The sequence below is a fragment of the Rhinolophus sinicus genome, linkage group LG04 (genome assembly GCF_036562045.2).
Source record: "Rhinolophus sinicus isolate RSC01 linkage group LG04, ASM3656204v1, whole genome shotgun sequence".
Lineage (NCBI taxonomy): Eukaryota > Metazoa > Chordata > Mammalia > Chiroptera > Rhinolophidae > Rhinolophus > Rhinolophus sinicus.
This window is the reverse complement of record NC_133754.1, coordinates 38,295,449-38,315,759: the sequence shown is the minus strand read 5'-3', so window position 1 is coordinate 38,315,759 and position 20,311 is coordinate 38,295,449. Positions and strand designations below refer to the sequence as shown.

General features: G+C 36.3%; 1 protein-coding gene and 1 pseudogene across 1 annotated transcript in view; one reads left to right on the top strand and one right to left on the bottom strand.

Annotated features, from left to right (window-relative positions):
- GPC5 (glypican 5) overlaps window positions 1–20,311 on the bottom strand; it is a 1,198,702-nt gene that overhangs the window by 1,100,463 nt on the left and 77,928 nt on the right. The window lies entirely within an intron of this gene.
- Window positions 4,062–5,726, top strand: LOC109450163 (asparagine synthetase [glutamine-hydrolyzing]; annotated as a pseudogene).

The window sequence follows — 20,311 nt, the reverse complement described above, 5'->3', positions numbered from 1 at the left end:
GGATTTCTTCAGATAAATATCCAGAAGTGTAATTGCTAGGTCATAAGGTACTGTGTTTCCTCGAAAATAAAACCGGGTCTTATATTAATTTTTGCTCCATAAGACTCATTAGGACTTATGATCAGGGGATGTCATCCTGAAAAAATCATGCTAGGGCTTATTTGCCGGTTAGGTCTTATTTTAGGGATAACACGGTAGTTCTATTTATCATTTTTTGAGGAACCGCCATACTGTTTTCCATAGTGGCTGCACTAATTTGCAGTGCCACCAACAGTACACAAGTGTTCCCTTTTCTCCACATCATCGCTAACAGTTGTTTTTGATTTTATTAATGGTAGCCATTCTGAAAGGTGTGAGGTGGTATCTCTTTGTGGTTCTAATTTGCATTTCATGATTAGTGATATTGAGTATCATTTCATATGTCTATTAGCCATTTGTATGTCCTCTTTGAAACAGAAATGACTATTCAAGCCCTCTGCCCATTTTTTAACTGGATTTTTTTTTTTTTTTTGGTGTTGAATTGAATGAGTTCTCTATAAATTTTGGATGTTAAACCCTACTCAATGTATCATTGGTGAATATCTTCTCCCATTCAGTATGATGTCTTTTCATTTTGTTGATGGTTTACTTTGCTATGCAAATTTTTTTTAGTTTGATGTAGTCCCGTTTGTTCATTTTTCTTTTGTTTCCCTTGCCCTAGGAGATATATCAGGAAAAATATAACTAAGGGCAATGTCAGTGAGTTTACTACCTATGTTTTCTTCTAGGAGTTTGATGGTTTAGGGTCTTGCACATACATTTAAGTCTTTAATTCATTTTGAGTTTATTCTTGTATATGGAGTAAGAAGGTGGTCCAGTTTCATTTTTTGCATGAATCTGCCCAGTTTTCCTAGCACCATTTATTGAATCGACTGTCTATAGCCTGTTGTATATTCTTTCCTCCATTGTCATAGATTTGGGTTTATTTCTGGGCTCTTTATTCTGTTCCATTGATCTATGTGTCTGTTTTTATGCCAACACCATGTTGTTTTTATTACTATGGCCTTGTAGTATAGTTTGATATCATGTAGCGTGATGCCTCCAACTTTCTACTTTCTCAAGATTACCATGGTTACTTGGGTTCTTTTATGTTTCCATACAAATTTTAGGGTTATTTGTTCTAGTTCTGTGAAAAATGTCATTGGTATTTTGATAAAGATTGCACTGAATCAAAAGATTGCTTTGGGTGGTATGGACATCTTAACTGTGTTAATTCTTCCCATCCATGAGCACGTGGTTATGTCTTCATTTATATCTTCTTCAATTTCTCTCTTCCATGTCTTATAATTTTCTGAGTGCTGGTCTTTTACTTCCTTGGTTAAATTTATTCCTACTTGTTTGTTTGTTTGCTTGTTTTTTAAGTGACCGTAAGTGGGATTGTTTTCTTAATTTCTCTTTCTGATAGTTTGTTATTGATGTACAAAAATGCAACTGATTTCTGAATATTAATTTTGTATCCTGCTACTTTACTGAATTCTTTTATCAGTGCTAATACTTTTAGGTGGAATATTTAGGGTTCTCTATATATAGTATCATGTCATCTACAAATAATGACAGTTTTACTTCTTCCTTTCCAATCTGGATGCCTTTTATTTCTTTTCTTGTCTGATTGCTGTGGCTAGGACTTCCAGAAATAGTTTGAATAAGAGTAGTAAAAGTGAACATCCTTGTCTTGTTCCTGATCTTAAAGAGAATGCTTCTAGTTTTTTCCCATTGAGTATGATGTTAGCTGTGGGTTTGTCATATATGGCCTTTATTATGTTGAGATATGTCCCTCTATTCCCACTTTGCTGAGAGTCATCACAAATGGATCGTGGATTTTGTCAAATGGTTTTTCTGCATCTATTGATATGATATGATTTTTATCTTCCATTTTGTTTATGTTGTGTATCACATTAATTGATTTGTGGATATTAAACCTATCTTGCAACCCAGGAATAAATTCTACTTCATCATGGTGTATTATCTTTTTTAATATATTGCTGAATTTGGTTTGCTAATATTTTGTTGAGGATTTTTGCATCTTTGTTCACTAGTGATATCAGCCTATAGTTTTCTTTTTTTGTAATGTCTTTAACTGGTTTTGGTATCAGGGTAATGGTGGCTTCATAGAATGAGCTTGGTAGCCTTTCCTCCTCTTGAATTTTCTGGAATAGTTTGAGAATAACAGGTGCTGATTCTTCTTAGAATGTTTGGTAAATTCACATGTGAAGCCATCTGGTCCAGGACTTTTATGTGTTGGGAGTATTTTTATTACTGATATGACTTCATTAGTAGTAATCGGTTTGTTCATATTTTGTTTCTTCTTGATTCAGCCTTTGAAGAGTGTACGCTTCTAGGAATTTATCTGTTTCTTCCAGATTGTCCAATTTGTTGACATAGAATTGCTCATAATATTTTCTTATAATTTTTTGTATTTCTGTGATGTACGTTGTCACTTCTCCTCTTTCATTTCCAATTTTATTTATTTGGGGCCTCTCTCTTTTTTTCTTGATGAGTCTAGTTAAAGGTTTTTAAACTTTGTTTATCTTTTCAAAGAAGCAGTTCTTGATTTATTTGATATTTTGTATTGTTTTTAAGTCTCAATTTCATTTATTTGTCTTCTAATCTTTACTACTTCTTTCTTTTTATGCACTTTGGGCTTTATTTGCTATTCCAGTCCCTTTAAGAGTAAAGTTAGATTGTTTGAGATTGTTCTTGTTTCTTGAAGTAGGGAGCAGGAATTAAAAAAGAAAAAAAAAGAAAAGCAACCGTGAACTGGTGACAGGGAAACTGCTGAAGACAAAATGTTAAGGAAAGCTTAATTTTCAAGACATACTGGATGAGCAAGACACAGCAAAAGTCACTAAAAAGAATGTACATAGTAGGAAAACCCATGGTGTTTCTCTTCCCTTCGTCTACGTTTTGTCCTTCACTTTCTTGTCCTTTCACTTTTCTCATCCTTTCTCGTTTCAATGTTCACTTTCTTGATCAGGACTAAGATTTCTGTTTCCCAATACCAAAACACTTATTATTTATTGAACACCTTCACTCAGAATAATACACTGATCAATCAAATTTCACAACACAAAAACTGAACTCATTGAACCTAATAATCACTTCCTATTCTTGAAGAATAACAATCGTCCACTTACTCTAGGTAGAATCCCAAAGCCATCTTTGCCTTTTTTCCTCCTCTCTTGCAGCTTATAGTTTAACAGTGTCTATATCCACCCAACTCTACCTCCAAAAAAATCATCTTTGATCCCATTTCTCTTCATTTCAACCCCCTGAATTATTAAAGCAATTTCCTAATTGACTATCCTACTATTTCACCAGTCACACTTGTCCTCCAATGTCCTACCTAGGAGGTATATTTTTAAAACAAAAATATTATTTTACTACCATGTTTAAGAACATAATGTTCTCCCAGATTCCTCAACCTACATTTTCTCTCCTTTCATCTCCCCATGCCGTGCCCCCAACTGCCCTAGTCACAGTGGACTCCCTGACTTCCACTTTTATACAGACCATCAAATCATGGCTCACTACACCACTAAACCTCTGTGCATACAGCTCACTCTATCTACGGGCAAGTTGTTCTTTTTTTCTCCTTTATTTGTTCAATCAGTCAGTCAGTCAGTGAGATACGCAACCTAAAATTCTTGGGGGCAACAGAAAAGAAAAATAGCAAAACAATAAATAAAAAATAAATTTTAAAATGTGATAAGTATTATAAAGTCAACCCCAAAGGGCTGTACATAGGTATTTCTGAAAGCCAAGACCTGACAATGAAAAGGAAGTAGCTAAGATAAACCTGGGGGGCTGCTGTGAAAGAGTATCAAGCAGAGGAAACAGCCCTCAGATGCAAAAAGAGCCTCCAGACTATAGTGAGGAGTTTGCATATTAGTTCATGTGCAATAAGAAGTCATTGGACCCCACCCTCCTGCAGTCCACAGCCCTGGCTCCACGCCAGCCACTCACCGGCTCACCCAATATGCTCGTGCCCAGAAAGGCCGTAGTTCCATTGAACCACGTGTGGCATTTGGGCCCTCTTTGGCAGTGCTGACTGCCTTTCTGTTCAGTGTCTGAGTGCTATGGAGATTGCACACAGGGGTCCAGATGCATTTCTTTTTGAGAATGTCAATGGACACACCAACTGCTGCTTTGGATGTCAGTGGTTGGCAGTAGTTGACCCACTGTTTGGAATGCAGCCAATTTGAGTGAAGAAATATCCTTATTTGTGGCTCTGTTACAATGGTGAAATCTACATCCACCAAAAGCTGTGACGCCATTTTGAATTAGAATATCAGACCAAAGTTGATGGTGAGATAATCCTTCATCTTTATGACAAAGGAGGAATTGAGCAAACAGTTTGCATGTTGGATGGGATATTTGCATTTATTTTACTGGATACAGCCAATAAGAAAGTGTTCCTGGGAAGAGATACCTATAGAGTCAGACCTTTGTTTAAAAATATGACAGAAGATGGATTCTTGGCCATGTGTTCAGAAGCTAAAGGTCTTGTTCACTTGAAGCACTCCACAGCTTCTTTTTTAAAAGTGGAGCCCTTTCTCCCTGATGGTTTTTTATTTAAAGCCAAATAGCAAAGTTGCATCGGTGGAAATGGTTAAATACCATCACAGCAGAGATGAGACTCTGCATGCCCTCTGGGACAGTGTGGAGAAACTGTGTCCAGGTTTAGAGCTAGAAACTGTGCAGAGCAATCTCTGGATGCTTTTTGACAATGCCATTATTAAGTGTTTGATGACAGACAGAAGGACTGGCTGCCTTTTATCAGGGGGCTTGGATTCCAGTTTGATTGCTGTCACCTGTTGAAGCAGCTCAGCGAGGCCCAAGTACAGTACCCTCTCCAGACATTTGCTATTGGCATGGAAGCCAGTCCTCACTCACTAGCTGCTAGAAAGGTGGCAAATCATATTGGGAGTGAACACCATGAAGTTCTCTTTAACTCTGAGGAGGGGATTCAGGTCCTGGATGAAGTCATATCTTCCTTGGAAACTTATGACATTACAACAGTGCGTGCTTCCGTAGGTATGTACTTAATTTCCAAGCACATTCGGAAGAATATACTAGATAGTGTGGTGATCTTCTCTGGAGAAGGTTCAAATGAACTAACTCGGGGATACATATGTTTTCGTAAGGTGGCTTCTCCTAAAAAAGCCGAGGAAGAGAGTGAGAGGCTTCTGAAGGAACTCTATTTGTTTGATGTTCTCTGAGCAGATCAAACTGCCGCCCACGGCCTTAAATTGAGAGTTCCATTCCTGGATCATTGATTTTGTTTCTATTACTTGTCTCTGCCACCAGACCTGAGAATTCCCAAGAATGGGATAGAAAAACATCCCCAGAGAGAGATTTTTGAAGACTCCAGTCTGTTACCTAAAGAGATTCTCTGCTGACCCAAAGAAGTCTTCAGTGATGGCATAACCTGTTACAAAACGTGTCTTAGGATATTACAGGAATATATCAAACATCAGGTTAGTGAGGCAAAGATGGCAATTGCAGCCGACAAATTTCCTTTCAATATACCAAAAACTGAAAAAATCTATTACTATCGTCAAATCTTTGAATGCCATTACCCAGGCCAAGCTGACTGGCTGCCCCATTACTGGATGCCCAGGTGGATCAATGCCACTGACCCTTCTGCCCGCACTCTGACTCATTACAAGTCAACTGCCAAAACTTAGGCACTCTCTAAGCTATAGAGTGAAAGTAAATGTGTCTTCTTATTGAGAAGGGTAGGGGCCTTGGGGGCCGGAAGGGTAGCAATGAGCATCAACCATGCAGGCCTGCTTGAAGGTGAAAAGAAATAAAAGTCTTAAGTCTTAAATCTTAAAACGAAAAAAAGAAGAAGAAGAAGAAGAAGTCAGTGGACAATATCAGACAAGGGAATAAACTTTCATAATAAAATGAAAACCGAGGAAAATGGCAGAAATCACTTATTTCCATTTTTACTTTAAATAGATTTAATTCATCTCTATAAATATGGACATCGAAACCATCAAATATGATTCCCAAACTGTTGTCCCGCCTCCCTTACAGAGCAACATTTCAGTTCCTTACCTTCAATTCCTCAAGACTGTGCCTCAATATATGCTACTTCATAAAGAATGGTGTTGGTTTCAATGGACTAATTTATGCAGATTAATTTGTACACTGTTAAGCGAATGAGTATATACTGTAATTATAAAATCAAGCTAAATGCAATAAATATATGAGTTTAGCGCATGAAGAGGATAAAGAGATATTTAAAACAATGAAAAAATTATTGTGCCAGCCATCCCTTCTAAAGGAATTCGAACAAGGAGAAAAATAACGAGCCATTATTCAGTGAACATTACAGAAACTAACAAAGTTGGCAGGCCAGGCTAATTTCATGACTTTTTTTTCTTTATAGTAGAGAATTTGCTGGTTGGAAAAAAACACATCAGAAGCATAAACTATATTTGGCTTCAGTAAGATACTTGACACATAATAATCTATGGAAAGATTTTAAATCAAGTTTGTTTGGACAGAAATATGATTAAAATGATTCAAAGCTAGATCTCTGTATAAAACTGTGAAGTATAATTATAAATGGCCATACATCTTTCTCAGTAGTTATAACAAGCATTGTTTCATAAAGGGCCATTATTGGCTTTAAATATCTTTAAAAAACAACAACCAAGAGGACAGGAAAAAAGTATATTGTTTATTCACACATATATAAAAGGGAAGAAAATAAGCATATAAGCAAGAGGGATATAAGGAAAGAAGAGAGTAGGGGAAGGGAAAACTGGTTAATAAGGACATTTAGAATCAGAAGACATAACTTCAGGTCAAGAACATGCCACTTAGTAAATATTCCTAGAGCATATATGCTGATATAGTTTGAAATTTTAGTTTCAGTTTTTTATTCCTTTACAGAATGAAATTTTGTCTTAAGAATTTGTGCTTAATACTAATACTGCATTTCCCAATCACATTATTCTCTATTTAGATTTAGCTATAAAAGACCACAAGATTCATTCTTTACCAGTGTTTCTTTGTTTCCCTATTTTGGAATGGAGTGTTGGGCACACAATGTTAAGTAGAGGAGTCAGAGAAGACATTACAAGAAAATGCAAAGCTTTGCAAGATATCTTGGGGGACACTATCCCTGGCAGAGGAAATAACAAATGCCAAAGCCCATTAGACTGCTAATGTGCTGGAGGAAAAGTAGGCCACTGCTGCTGAAACCCAGTGAGAACATGGGAGAGAAGTTCTGGATGACACCAGAGAGATGTCTGGATTGAATAGAGCCTTGTAAACTATAGCAGGGCTCTCTTATCCCAAATGAAACGGGAGCCATAGGAGGGATTTGAGTGGAGGAGGAGCATAATCTCACACTTAAGAGCCTCAGCCCCATCCCACCAAGCTGCTATATGGAAAACAGACTGTAGAGATAAAGGGCAGAAACAGAGAGAACAGTTAGCATACTGTAAGAATTTAGATTTTAAAATAACAGTGTCTGAGACCAATCTAGTAGCAATGGATGGGGTAAAATGTAGTCCAATTATGGATATATTTGGACTAGAGCCAATAATATAAATTCAGATTGGATAGAATGAGAGAAACGTCATAATCAAGGATGACTCCAGAATAGAAATTCCATTAATTGAACAGGGAAGATTTTCAGTGAAGCCAGTCTGGGGAATAAGATCAGGAAGTCAGTATGGAATTTGATGTATTAGAAATTCAAGTGGAGATATCAAGTATTCAGTTGGATATATTTATTAGTCAACAGTTCAGGACAGAGGTGCAGGATGAAAATAGCAATTTTAATATTTAAAGCCATAAGACTTGGTGAGATCATTTTTAAAAGTATGAACAGATGAAAATAAGATGAGAATTCAGAGGTGAATCTTGGTGCAGTTGGAGGTCACACTGGAGATGAGGAGGAACCAGCAAAAGAGACTAAGGAAGGGCAGTCAGCAAGGGGAGGGGGCGGGGGGGGGGCAAATGCGTTACCCTGGAAGTGAAAAAACAAATTTCAGAGAAGGGAGTGATCACATTGTCACATTATGCTCACAAGTCAATGAAGATGAAGACAGAAAATAGGATTTAACAATTGGTTTAACAATGTGGAGATCATTGGGGGTGCTTGCAAGTGTTTCTTTGAAGTGGCACAAGGGGAAGTCTGTTGTAATAGATCCAACAGAGAGTAGGATGAGAGAAATTGTAGGCAGCGAATGTAGACAGGCCTTTTAAGGACATGCTGTAAAAGGAGGAAAAAAACAATGAAGCAGCAGAAAGGGGAGAAAAAATCCCTTCAAAATATATTTTGTTTTGATGGGAGAAATTAAAGTTTATTAGTATGTCGATGGGACTGAATAAAGAAGGGGGGAAAATACTGGTGGAAAAAGAAAAGGAGTATGACAAAGCAAAAGAAGACAGTGCAAAAGAATGATTATAATGATTGGCTATAAATCTTCTTAGATAAGAGAGAACAAGAGTATATGAGGACTGAGAGCCACAGTGAAAAAGGGGAGGGATTAGTGCCATCAAAGGCCATTAAGAAGAGTTCTCCAGAGAAGCATCTGGGGAAACAGTAGGTGGTGATCATAGAAGACTGCTATGCTTGCAAGTGAAAATTTTGAGTGGTTACAAGTATTTGCAATGATAAGGACCAGTGTCCATGGAGTGAATGGTTGAGAGAAAACAGAGGACAAGATCATTAGAAGAAAGGACATTAAGTAGCCAAAAAGTGAACATACTGGACGAATCACCTTGCTGTTATTTAAATCTCAAAAAATTGTGATCACCATGAAGTGGTGTTTGGAGAGAATGACAATGAGTCAGAGGTTTCAATTTTTAAGGAATGAGAAAAAGATAAATCATATATTATCCATCAAGGAGCTTTCCAAATTAGTGAGGCAGAATATAAAAATGTAATATAATAGAAAAAGTGCTAAACTAGAGATATGAAAGAAGCCCCAAGGGATAATAGAGGAGGAACTGATTGTTAGGTACTCAACAGACATCAAATGAATGAATGCATGAATGAAACGAAGGTTTGATGAGTGCAGTGGATTGAATAGTGGTCTCCCAAAAGATATGTCCACCCGGATGTGTAAATGTGACCTTATTTGAAAAAAAAGAAAGAAAAAAAAGGAAGGGGGGTTCTTTGAAGATATAATTAAGGATCTTGAGATGAGAACATCTTTAGATTACTCATGTTGGCCCTAAGTGCACAATAACTTATAATAAGAGACATAAGAGGCAAAGATACCAACACAGAAGAGCTGGGAAGAGGAGGCAGAGCTTAGAGTTACACAGTCGCAAGCCAAGAAACACCTGGAGCCTCCAGAAGCTGGAAGAGGTAAGGAATGGATTCTCTCTAGAGCCTCTGGAGGGAGTATGACTCTGTTGACACTGATTTTGAATTCTGGCCTCCACAACGGTGAGAAAACAGATAAATCTTGGAAGAAGAACAAAAGTCTGAAAAGGCAAGAAGTTAACGTGGTGAACTATTATTCCAGACAGTATGTGTAAAGGCAAGGAGTAATGAAAGGACATGGCATGTTTCAGGAAAAGAGAAAAGTTACGGGTTCTAGACATGTGATCCTAGAGTGGAGAACTGGGTTAATGCACACTTTATATGGCAAAGAGGAAACAAAGAAGAAAGTTTTGACCATTTTCCTTGAATGGAGTCATTTGCACATTTAGTGATTTCTGTCTGAGCTGGACCTACATACACTGTAAAATAAGTTAAATGTATAACCATTTTTTTTAAACATAATATCTTTACTTCTGTTGTGCTCAAGATTGAAGCCCTGACTTAAAATGCACATTGGGTACAATGAATATTTATTCACAAGAGTCAATGAATATTTATTCATAATTAGTGTTTACTAGATCACTTAACTAACACCTACCCAGGCTAAATAATTAAACCTAAGGACTAGCAAGTCCTGATAAGGATTGGAAGCTAAATTTAAAAAAAAAAAAAAAAATTCTGAGGGAATGCTACCTAAATATCCTACCTAGCCCACCATCTGCCTATTTAATTTAAAATCCAAAATCATTTCCCCTAGAACTCTAAAATTTCTCTCATTCTTTCTTTTTCTTTCTTTTTCTTTTTTTAACTTAAAAAACAGAAATCTATTTTCTCACAGTTCTGCCAGAGCATATAAGATCAAAAGTGTCTGCAGTTTGGTTTCTGCTGGGGTCTTTCTTCCTGGCTTGGAAATTTCTTGAAAAAGAAAAAAAAAAAAGTGACGGGATTAAGCACAAATTGGCAGTTACAAAATAGTTATGGGGATGTAAAGTACAGCATAAGAAGTACAGTCAATAATATTATAATAACTGTGTCTGGTGCCAGCTGGGTACTAGACTTTTCAGGAGGATCACTTCATAAGTTATATAAATGTCTAAAGTTTCCAATTTCCCAGTTACACTCTCATTTTCCTCAGTGTCCAGGCCTGAAAGCTTGCAATTTCTTTTCTCTATCTGAGTATATACTGAGTACATGACTCATCCTGGTACACATCTTTCCAAATCACCATTTTATTCTATTTCCATCCATTACCCTAGTATGACATCTTATTCTCAAACTCCCTCCCTCCAATATGCTCCCCTCCAATTCTTCAAATGTGTGCAAAAATCAATGTTCTGATTTATACATGCCATCCCTCACAATAATGATTATTATTCCTTACAAAATAATCAGTCTGTGTTATTCATTTGGCGTTTAAACATACAAAGCACATGGGTATATAAAAAGTGCTACACTACCTCCAACTTAGGTGATACCCCCTTTTCTTTTAATAATTCAAATACTCGTATGCCTGTGATACAAATGTCCAAAGATACTTAAGAATGTACATTAAAAAGTAAATTTCCATCCCTGCTCCTAATTTTCCTATTTCTCTAACTCAGAGACAATTAAATCGGTACCTCAATAGCAAGCATTTTTGTATCTGTAACTATATTTGTTTTCCCAGAGCAATTAGGTTTTATTAAAATGTTAACACAATACTTGTCTTATTTAAAAAGCGAAGGGGGGTGCTGGACTTGGCTCCCTAAGCTGTATGGATATCATATATAATGACAACTAAAACAATTTGTAAATGTGCTCATGTGGAAAAATAAAATAAACAGTTGACACAGCATGGAAAATTATTTAAATGGGTTTTATTAACACCCATTTTTCAAACTGAAATAATTTTAAAAGTAAAAAGAATTTGTTTGAGCCATACATACTAACTCACTTATTCATTCATTTATTCATTCAACACACCTCCAATACAACATTTTGTGGCATTTATGTCTGTATGTCCTTTAAGACCCAACTCAAATTGTTCCAACTTCCCTGAGGGAAGCACTGCACTCTCCTAATCTCCCATCGCAAGAGACAAATTTTGGCATTATAAAGGAGTACCTGATAAGACTGTAAGGCTGTAAAGCGAAAATCAAGAATACTGCAGTCTAAACAACGCTTTCAACCCTCTAGAATCACCCATCAAAGAAAGAATCTCAGTTCTACATCAAACACAACTCAAGGAGATGTTTCATACTGAGGAAACCGTCATGATCATAAATACCATAAGCGGAATACAGAAACTTGGACCAGATCCCTTTCTGTCACCATTTGTATGCACTGGTGGTAGTCTCTCCATGAATGGAACTATTTAATTTGTTATATGTATTTCTGTATTGGTCTCTATCCACCCACTCAAAAATGTATAGTGGAATTAAATGTGTGTATAATGCAATTTCTCTAAGCACACTATCTTGTACTGTGTTTTATAGACCTATCTCCTTCACTACAGTGGAAATGTCCCCCAAAGAAACCACTCTGCATGCCTAATGTTAAAATGTTACACATAGTAGTTGTGTGTCAAATACTTTCTGAGTACATCATTTGGTAGGAAAATATTAATATACTGGGTTCCTGTAGTGGGGACAAAATCAAGGATAAGAAATGGGGCCTGAAGGAATATGAAAGACAATCTTTATCTGCTGTTTAATGTCTCATGTATAGAGGAGAAACAGAGGTAACAGATTTCCCAATGATACAGTTAAAGGTTAAACCTCTCGCTTCAAAAATAAGGCATCCTGTAAAATGCTCATTGCTAAATTGGGATATCAAGCCTGAATTACAGCTCAATTTGGATATTTTTATTTCTCAGATACACCCTATGCAATCAATTCATCAGCCCCCATATCGGTCACAGGTTTTGTTCTGTAGGAACCTAGTCTTGACACAGAGAGTCACTCCAGGCAGCATGCAAGAGAATCCATGAACTATTCTTAAACCCAACCCAGCACTCACCTATTCTCTGTACACTCTATGTTCCTACATGGTCAAGACCTCTGTTCATTACAGTGAACAGAGAATAGGTGACTGTTGGGTTGGGTTTTACTCCTCCAGAATAAACTCTCTGAGCTCAAAAACTGATGGCCCATTCCAAGTCATTCACCTTCTTTCTCGTACTCCTAACTAAATAACATACATCTCATTTCTCCTACTTAGGGTTTATTTTAAAGCCACCGTATTAGGTTTGTTTGTTTGCGTGCTTGTTTTCACTTTCCTCACAGACAGCTTTAATTGAAGGGGTTGATCCTGACTTCATCTTGTCTTATTTCAAAGACACCAAAATCAGGAAATAGTCTTAGAAATTTTCTAATTATTTCTTAGCTTTTCCCCCTCTCTACACCTGGCAAGTGAGTATCAAAGATAGCCTAAAAAATAACCAATCTGGCAGCTGACTGAATAGTATTATTTCATGGTCTCTGGAAAGGTCCCTAAACAGAACCCAACGGGTTGAACACAGTTAAAACTATTTTGCTACATTGTTTCATTTAAATGTATTTAAAAGGTTCGGTGAAGGGGAAAAGAAGGTCCATGTCTATTTGAAAAGAAATTTGGGTTGAATAGAGAGGCAAACAGTAAATTGCAGGGCTCTGTTATAAAAGTGATTCATTGGTAAAGACCAATTCATCATGAAGGAGGTGGGAGGGGGTGAGAATCAGAACGAGCCCAGTGGTTAGTGGAACAAGAGGAATTACTAGTACTAGAATCTAGGTTAGCCAGGTAACTAGAGACAGATAGGAAACTGAAAGTTATAGGTTCTTAACTAGAATTTTAAAAGAAGAAAGTGAGAAGAAGGAGAAGGGAAGGAAAGAAAAGAAAAGAGAAAGAGGAAAAGGAAGAGGAAGAAGAAGAAGGAAAAGAAGAAACAGAGTGGGTTGCTACTACTGTTACTTATACACTTGCTTATAACCTTTCTGTTCTGGAAATGGGAGTTGAAAAAAATCAATACATGAAAGAAGAAAAGGGGGGAGTTTGTTCATTATAGGTATAAAAACAAACATATCAAATTATTTGGAAATTTTTCAAATTTGAATTTAAGGTTTTATATGTAACCCAGAGCAGTGCTTCTCAAACTTTAATGTGCGTATGGATCTCCTGGTGATCTTTTTAAAATGAGGATTCTGACTCAGTAGCTAGGAGGTAGGGCTTGAGAGTCTGTATTTCTCACAAACTCTCAGGTAACGTCATGTTGCTGACCTCTAGACCACACTTTGAGAAGCAAGCAGAAAAAAATATAGCAGTGGTTACTGACTGTAGTGAAACTTTCTGAAGAGAGTTTCTGGAGAGCAGGAAAAGCACAAACAATGTCATTGTTTCCACAAAATATCCAGTAATATTAATATATGCTTATTCAATCAGTGGTCTCTCAATTAGAGTAACCTGTTTTCCATTTTTGGAGTTTGACCTCATCCCTAAAGAGATCTCCACTATTTTAAATTAGAAATTATTTAATTATCTAATAAAATATGTGAAAGCAAGGAGAAAAATGCCTCTTTGTGGCCAAAGTTTCTCCAAGTCCTCTCCCAAATCCAATAAGAAATACATATTAATACACACACACTACATATATGCAAATAGTATACACATATTGTAGCTGTCTTCAAAGTAATTTTATTTCTTAGAGTTTTGCCAACTGTAGTTAAGCTTTCTCAGAATCTAGAGACCTAATGAAAAGTTTATTGTAAAATGCTTTAAGTGACCAGGACAGAGCTCAGCTCATAGTATATGCTCAATAAACATTCCTTGGCAGACACACCAGGGTCATGAATAGGAAAGACCATGTGGGAACACACGAGAAGGGGGCCATCAACAAGCCAAAGAGAGAGAAGTCTCAGAAGAAACCAAACTTGCTTACATCTTGATTTTGAACTTCCAGCCTCTAGAACTGTGAGAAAATAAATATCATTTGTTGAAGAAAAAAAAAAAAAAAAAAAAAAAAAACACAGGAAAAGATTCCCTGGCATATATGAAACTTAAAATTTATTTTTATCTTAAGTAAATAAAGTAATAATCTTATCAGGAAGACATGATATTTTCTTTCTCTATTTTGGGGTTTTTATTGTTTGTTTTTGTTTTGTTTTTTTTTGTAAAAAGAAATTGAGGTACAGAGAGGTTAAGGATCCTCCCAGTGTTACTGAGCTAGTAAGAGATAGGGCCATGACCTGCTCCTCTGTTCCTGTCCCTGGAGCTGTTTTTCCTTCATCATTCTATTTCTCAGCCTCACAGTACATGAAAAATTAACCTAAGAATCAAATGAGATATCCTACAGTGAACACCAAAAAAAAAAAAGTATGAAAATATTTTAGGGAAAAGAGCTCATTTAAAGAAAAATACATTCTACAAAAGTAAATTATTGCAATACCAAATAAATTGCCACTTTTTAAAATAAAACTTAACTTGAATTTGACAATGCTGACTCTAAAAGTATTATGAAAGTAATGTTAAAAAACGAATAATAAATTCAGGGAAGGTCTGATGTATATAATTTAATATTAACCTATAATGTTCTCCACTACCTCCTTGAAATTAGAATAGTGTTAAGAAGACAAGTTAAAACGATCCACATTTTTAACAGCACTTGACCAGCTATTATTTCCAGATCAGACATGTTAGTTAGAACCCCATTTGCAATGGAAATCATCAGAGCCCAAAATGACCAAGCTCACGTGGCAACATTTAATACCAGATAAAAAAGCAGGCATGAGCATCATAATATCAATAGGGCTGAAGCGATCATGAGGGTGTATGAAATAGTCTGACATACAGAGATTCCTGGATGTGGTTAATCAAGAGATCTCCAGAAATATAATCATTAGACATCTCCTAAGGTCTTGATTAATTGTTGTAAAATAAAACAATTACAATGTTAACTTACAAAGGCCTTCCACGAGCCACTAGCCTGGAGAACAGAGCTTCTAGCTGAACTCCCAGGTCACCAACCCAGAGCCATTTGCATGAAGAAGAGACCAGATATTATTGAGGAAGGATGGAGTTTTACCATCACCAGACTTTCTTTTAAGCTTTACCAAAAACAAAAACAAACAAAAACACTTTTAACTAGAAGGCTCCACCTTGCCAAAAGAAGAATACCCAAAACTCACAGTTACATTGGATAATATAACTAGGTTAAAACTAATTATTCTCTTATTTGCATCACTGTGCTCCAATTCAGTAATTAAGCTATGGTAAAATACTAATAGTATCTTTGTCTAAATAAAACTTACTACGATTATAATGAACCCAATCATAAGGTGACTCCAATTCAGCTACAATCAACCCTAGATGTGGTCTTCTAATTGAAGTAAATTCATAGAGCTCCCAATATTTTATGGGGCAAACATTTCCTATATTCCCATACACAGGAATCATGAAAAGCTAGTGTCAATTACCTGAAGGAGAGCAGCATTTCTCTGACCTTCCCACAGAGCATACACAGATCCATTACATTACTGGCGCCATGTTGACAAGACCTGAAGAGCTGGAAGGAGGTTGGTGGGGGTGGTGCTACATCTCTGGGAAACAAGGAAGTTACCACTTCAATGAAGTCCCTGTGGTCAAAGCATCAAAGGCAAAGCTTCTCTTACTTCAATGTGCATACAATTCAACTGAGTATATTGTTAAAATACAGATTCTGATTCAGTAAGTCTGAGGTACTTGCATTTGTAACATGTTCCTAAGTGATATGTTGCTAGTTCCTAAATCACACTTTGAAATGCCTAACTGACGTGGTGGAATATCTCCCCCAAAATGAATTGCTCTTGCCTAGGAGTCATAGTTACAGATGAGAGCTTGGATTTTGGATATTTTGTGCTTAACATTTTACTATGTCCAATAATAAGCCATCAAATATGAGTCAGGTGCCAAGCCAAAGATGAGTCTCTAGCTCACCCAGGTTCCAGTACATATAGTTCTGCCATTCAGACCTAGATATGGCAAGCTCTGATGGAAGGATATAGAAGAGGCACTTGGGATTTAAGATTAAGACAAACTGTCCTTAGCATTTTTCATCTTTTGGTTTTATACATGGTTCTGATGTTAGATGGGACATTAGGTAACCATTCAATCCAGAAACTAGGTGCTATTAGATCAACTTAGCTGTAAAGTCAGGGTTACTCAGAAGCTTTCCATAACTAATTAGGGATGATTTATGAGATCAGGATTGAGAGTATAAGTTGCAACAGGTGGTTCACATCACCAGGAACATGACTCAAGCCACACCTGTGAGTCTCCCTCACCCCAAACCCATGGTACCAAAGGCGTTCCCTAACACAAACTGGGTTAGAGTCATGCAACATGCCAGTACTGCTTTAAGATTACAGCACCTCTAAGGGAAGATATTGAAGAACAATGAAAAAGTCAAATATTTTCTGCAAACAAAATTTTGGGGAGTCACTTAAGATCTTCCACTTTGCAGTGAGGAGCAATCAGTTGGAGTCAGGACTGATATAAGATACCTGCACAATGGCCAATGTCTCACTAGAAATATCACAAAGAGATTTAGGCACCAGAGCTTTGACATAATCATGCCTCATGTCCCACATGAATGTTCACCAGAAGACATTCTCTGCAGAAAAGGCTATTAGTAACCATGTGTCAGGATTACATATTGAGGATATGTTTCACACTGCAAAAAAAGTTGAATGTTTGCTTAACGAGCTTATGAAGAAAAAGCAGTAGTGGTTAGGCATAAACATGAACTCTCCTTCATCAAAGCCCATTTGCCCAGGTGAAAGCAACCCCGTAACCTGGGGTTCTATTGATCTGGAGATTTTAGACAAAAGGGAAGCTAACTCCAAGATGAAACACAAAAAGATGATGGTTCCAAGTGAAACTGCCACCTGGCCACTTGGCAATTCTCAATCACTAAGAAACAAGTAGAGAAAGAAATAACAATGTCAGTTAGAAAGCTGGTACTGTCCATCAAGGAAGAATGAGGTTGCGTGAACACACTAAGAACTGGGAGTAAGGGAGTGACCTAGGTATCCCTGTTAATACTACTGCAGATTTACACAGGCATAATTACCAAAGGTTCTGACTCTTTAGAGATAGTTATGGCTAAAGATTCACCCTCTTCCCTAATTAATGAAGTTGCCTACCAAATGTAATATGACTTGAAATTGTTCAGAGAGTAAGTCAACTTACTCTGTGACTCTGGCCAGCTATGAAATCAAGGACGGTAGCCTTTTCTTACAAGTTCTTGCATGCTATTCCAGTATTATAATTTTATAATTTCTCATCGTTTTTTGTGTAGCAATGTATATGGGTATACTATATGTATATGTATACATATACCAGGGGTGCCAAAAAAGTATACACATGACTTGTATTCATCTTTTGTAATCAGAATATATTAGTACAATTTTAATACAGCTTTTTTCCTTTCTTAAAATGTTTATACATTTTTTGGCACCCTCTGTATATGTGTATAAGGAATATGTTTATATATTTATTCAAAAAGTACATGGATTATATATATGTGGATATATACAGATGGTGCTAAAAATGCATACACATTTTAAGAAAGGAAAAAAACTATACCAAAATTGTAATAATATATGCATATACCAATAACAAAAGATGAATACCAGTCTGTATACATGTTTTTTGGCAGCCCCAGTATTATTCCATATTTATAGACATTCAAGACAAGATCATAATGTAATTAGTAAAGAAATAAAAATCACCAAGAGACCCTGGACCCAGAGAACAATAGTGCCATGGCACTAACTCTCAATACTGTAGCTGAAGTGATTGTCTACAGATTATCTCCAAAGATAAAGGTCTGGTGTAAGCACTCCCATTCTGGTTAGGCAAAGGTTAGTGAACAGTGGGCACAAAATGTAAGACTATCCAATCCCCAAATGATCATGTGTGTACAAAGTGGTCTCAGCTACTGGCTACAACTGAGTGATCTAATGGAACAGATACCTGACTCAAACCGAGCCAATGCAATTCTCTCTCCCGGAATCTGAAATTTCAACAGAAAAGCAAAGAGACTAGGAGTGATTGGTGCTGTCATGTTTTAGATAAGGTTCTAGAAAAAAAAATCCACAAAATTTGGCTAATGACATCCTTGACTTTGCCTTGTTCTTTTCTTTCTTAAGGCTCGGTTCAATATTTTATTTTAAACTGACAGCACCCAAAAATTTTCCCAACAAATCCCCTCTTTGGCTTAAACGTAAAAGAATGAGACACAGTTGCTTACACCCAACAACAACTATAGACCTGAAAACTATTATGACAATATTAGTCTGCAATATCCTAAAAGAACCAAGCAGAAATTCCAAAAAATTAAAAATTAGTAACACTAAACGCTATTTGATATACATAAAGCTTTCTCCAAGTAATCCCTCAGTTCTGAAACATTCTGTTTCCCAGCCTCAGCCTGCCTTTTCCAGAAAGAGCCTAACAGGATGTCTACTCAATATATCTTGATAGAAATCTACCTGCAATATTTGCTGAGGCTCTAGTGAATTATTTAGAATGTTTTACAAAAAAGCCTTTTAGGAGTAAATAACGGATAGTCAAGCTGGATTTGGCAACGGATTATAGAAAGTGGTTTTGCTATGCATCCAAATAATGGCAGCTCAACTATTTCTTACCACACATCGCTCTTTATAGAAAGACATGCACATGGGGTGAAGAACATAACACTGAGTGAAACCCACAGCAGGGGAAATTTAGAAAATTGATTAGTGTTCTATTTCTCCCTCCATACTGTAAAAGTGATCATCTATTTTAAGAAAAAGATCCTGTCTATAGTACAGTTATTTGCGGTTCCATAAATGAAGATGCTTACACGATATACATTTCATAGCAGGAGCCTGAAATAAGTCAAATGTATAAAGTCTGCCAAACTGAAACAAATAAAGCCCCTTTCTTTGTCAAAAAGTTTCAAATTATTCTTTCTGTTTACTACACCTGTAGCTCTGATACATATGTACCCAATGTATACACAGACTTCAATTTCATAGAATAATGTATGAAGGCCACAGTCTCCATATAAACAGTAGGTAAAGCATAAAACCTACACTTATTTCTAATTCTGCAAATGTGTATAATCCAAAGAATTTATCTTTTTTTGTCACACATAATTTCAGGTTTTTTACCTTTAAATTTTATCCTCCACTAAGAATGTAAAAGCCATAGAAAAACAAATTATTTTTCTACTTTCTCTCATGACACAATTGAAGTCTATTATAAATTGATCATTAATTAGTATTGGTAAGTATGCTAAATTTAGAAAATGAAGCTATGCTCTATTTAATTCCACGACTTTGTTGAATATCCTATTAGTCCTAAGAATTTGCACTGGGAATGTGTTTATTTCCTACCACAAAACCTGTTGGTTAAACTGCATTGCTCAAATGTCATATATACTTGCATTTAAACTGCATTGCTCAAATGTCATATATGTAGTTACCCACAACAAGACTTTTAAGTAGATTACATGACTGGCGAATTTCTAAGCTTTTATACCCTTCATCTCTTGTTCTATTTCTCTGTTACCAGATCCTGTTTCTCTTTACTTCTATCCTCAGAAGACCAAGTACCTCATATTGCTGCCAAAAAATACCGAATGCACCTCCCGCCCCAGAAATGCTGACAGCGTACAATTAGATCTCTACTCACTTATATTATTTCATTCTCCAAAAAGATGTACCTCGTCTCCCATTTTAAAATGTACTCCTTTAATGCAAGTTTAGATGCTTTCATGACATAAGATTTAGTTCTCCAATGTAAATGACTAATAGTACTAAAATCTCAAGAATTTCTTTCTAACAAGTGAAGCACATTAGTTGAAGTTAAGGATAAATGACTTGACCAAAATCACACTTCCAGTGAGTAAATCCACTGACATACACCCAATACTCCTGATTCATTGCTGATTTCTATATGATTATGTTTCTCTCATCATAAATATATCAATTACAT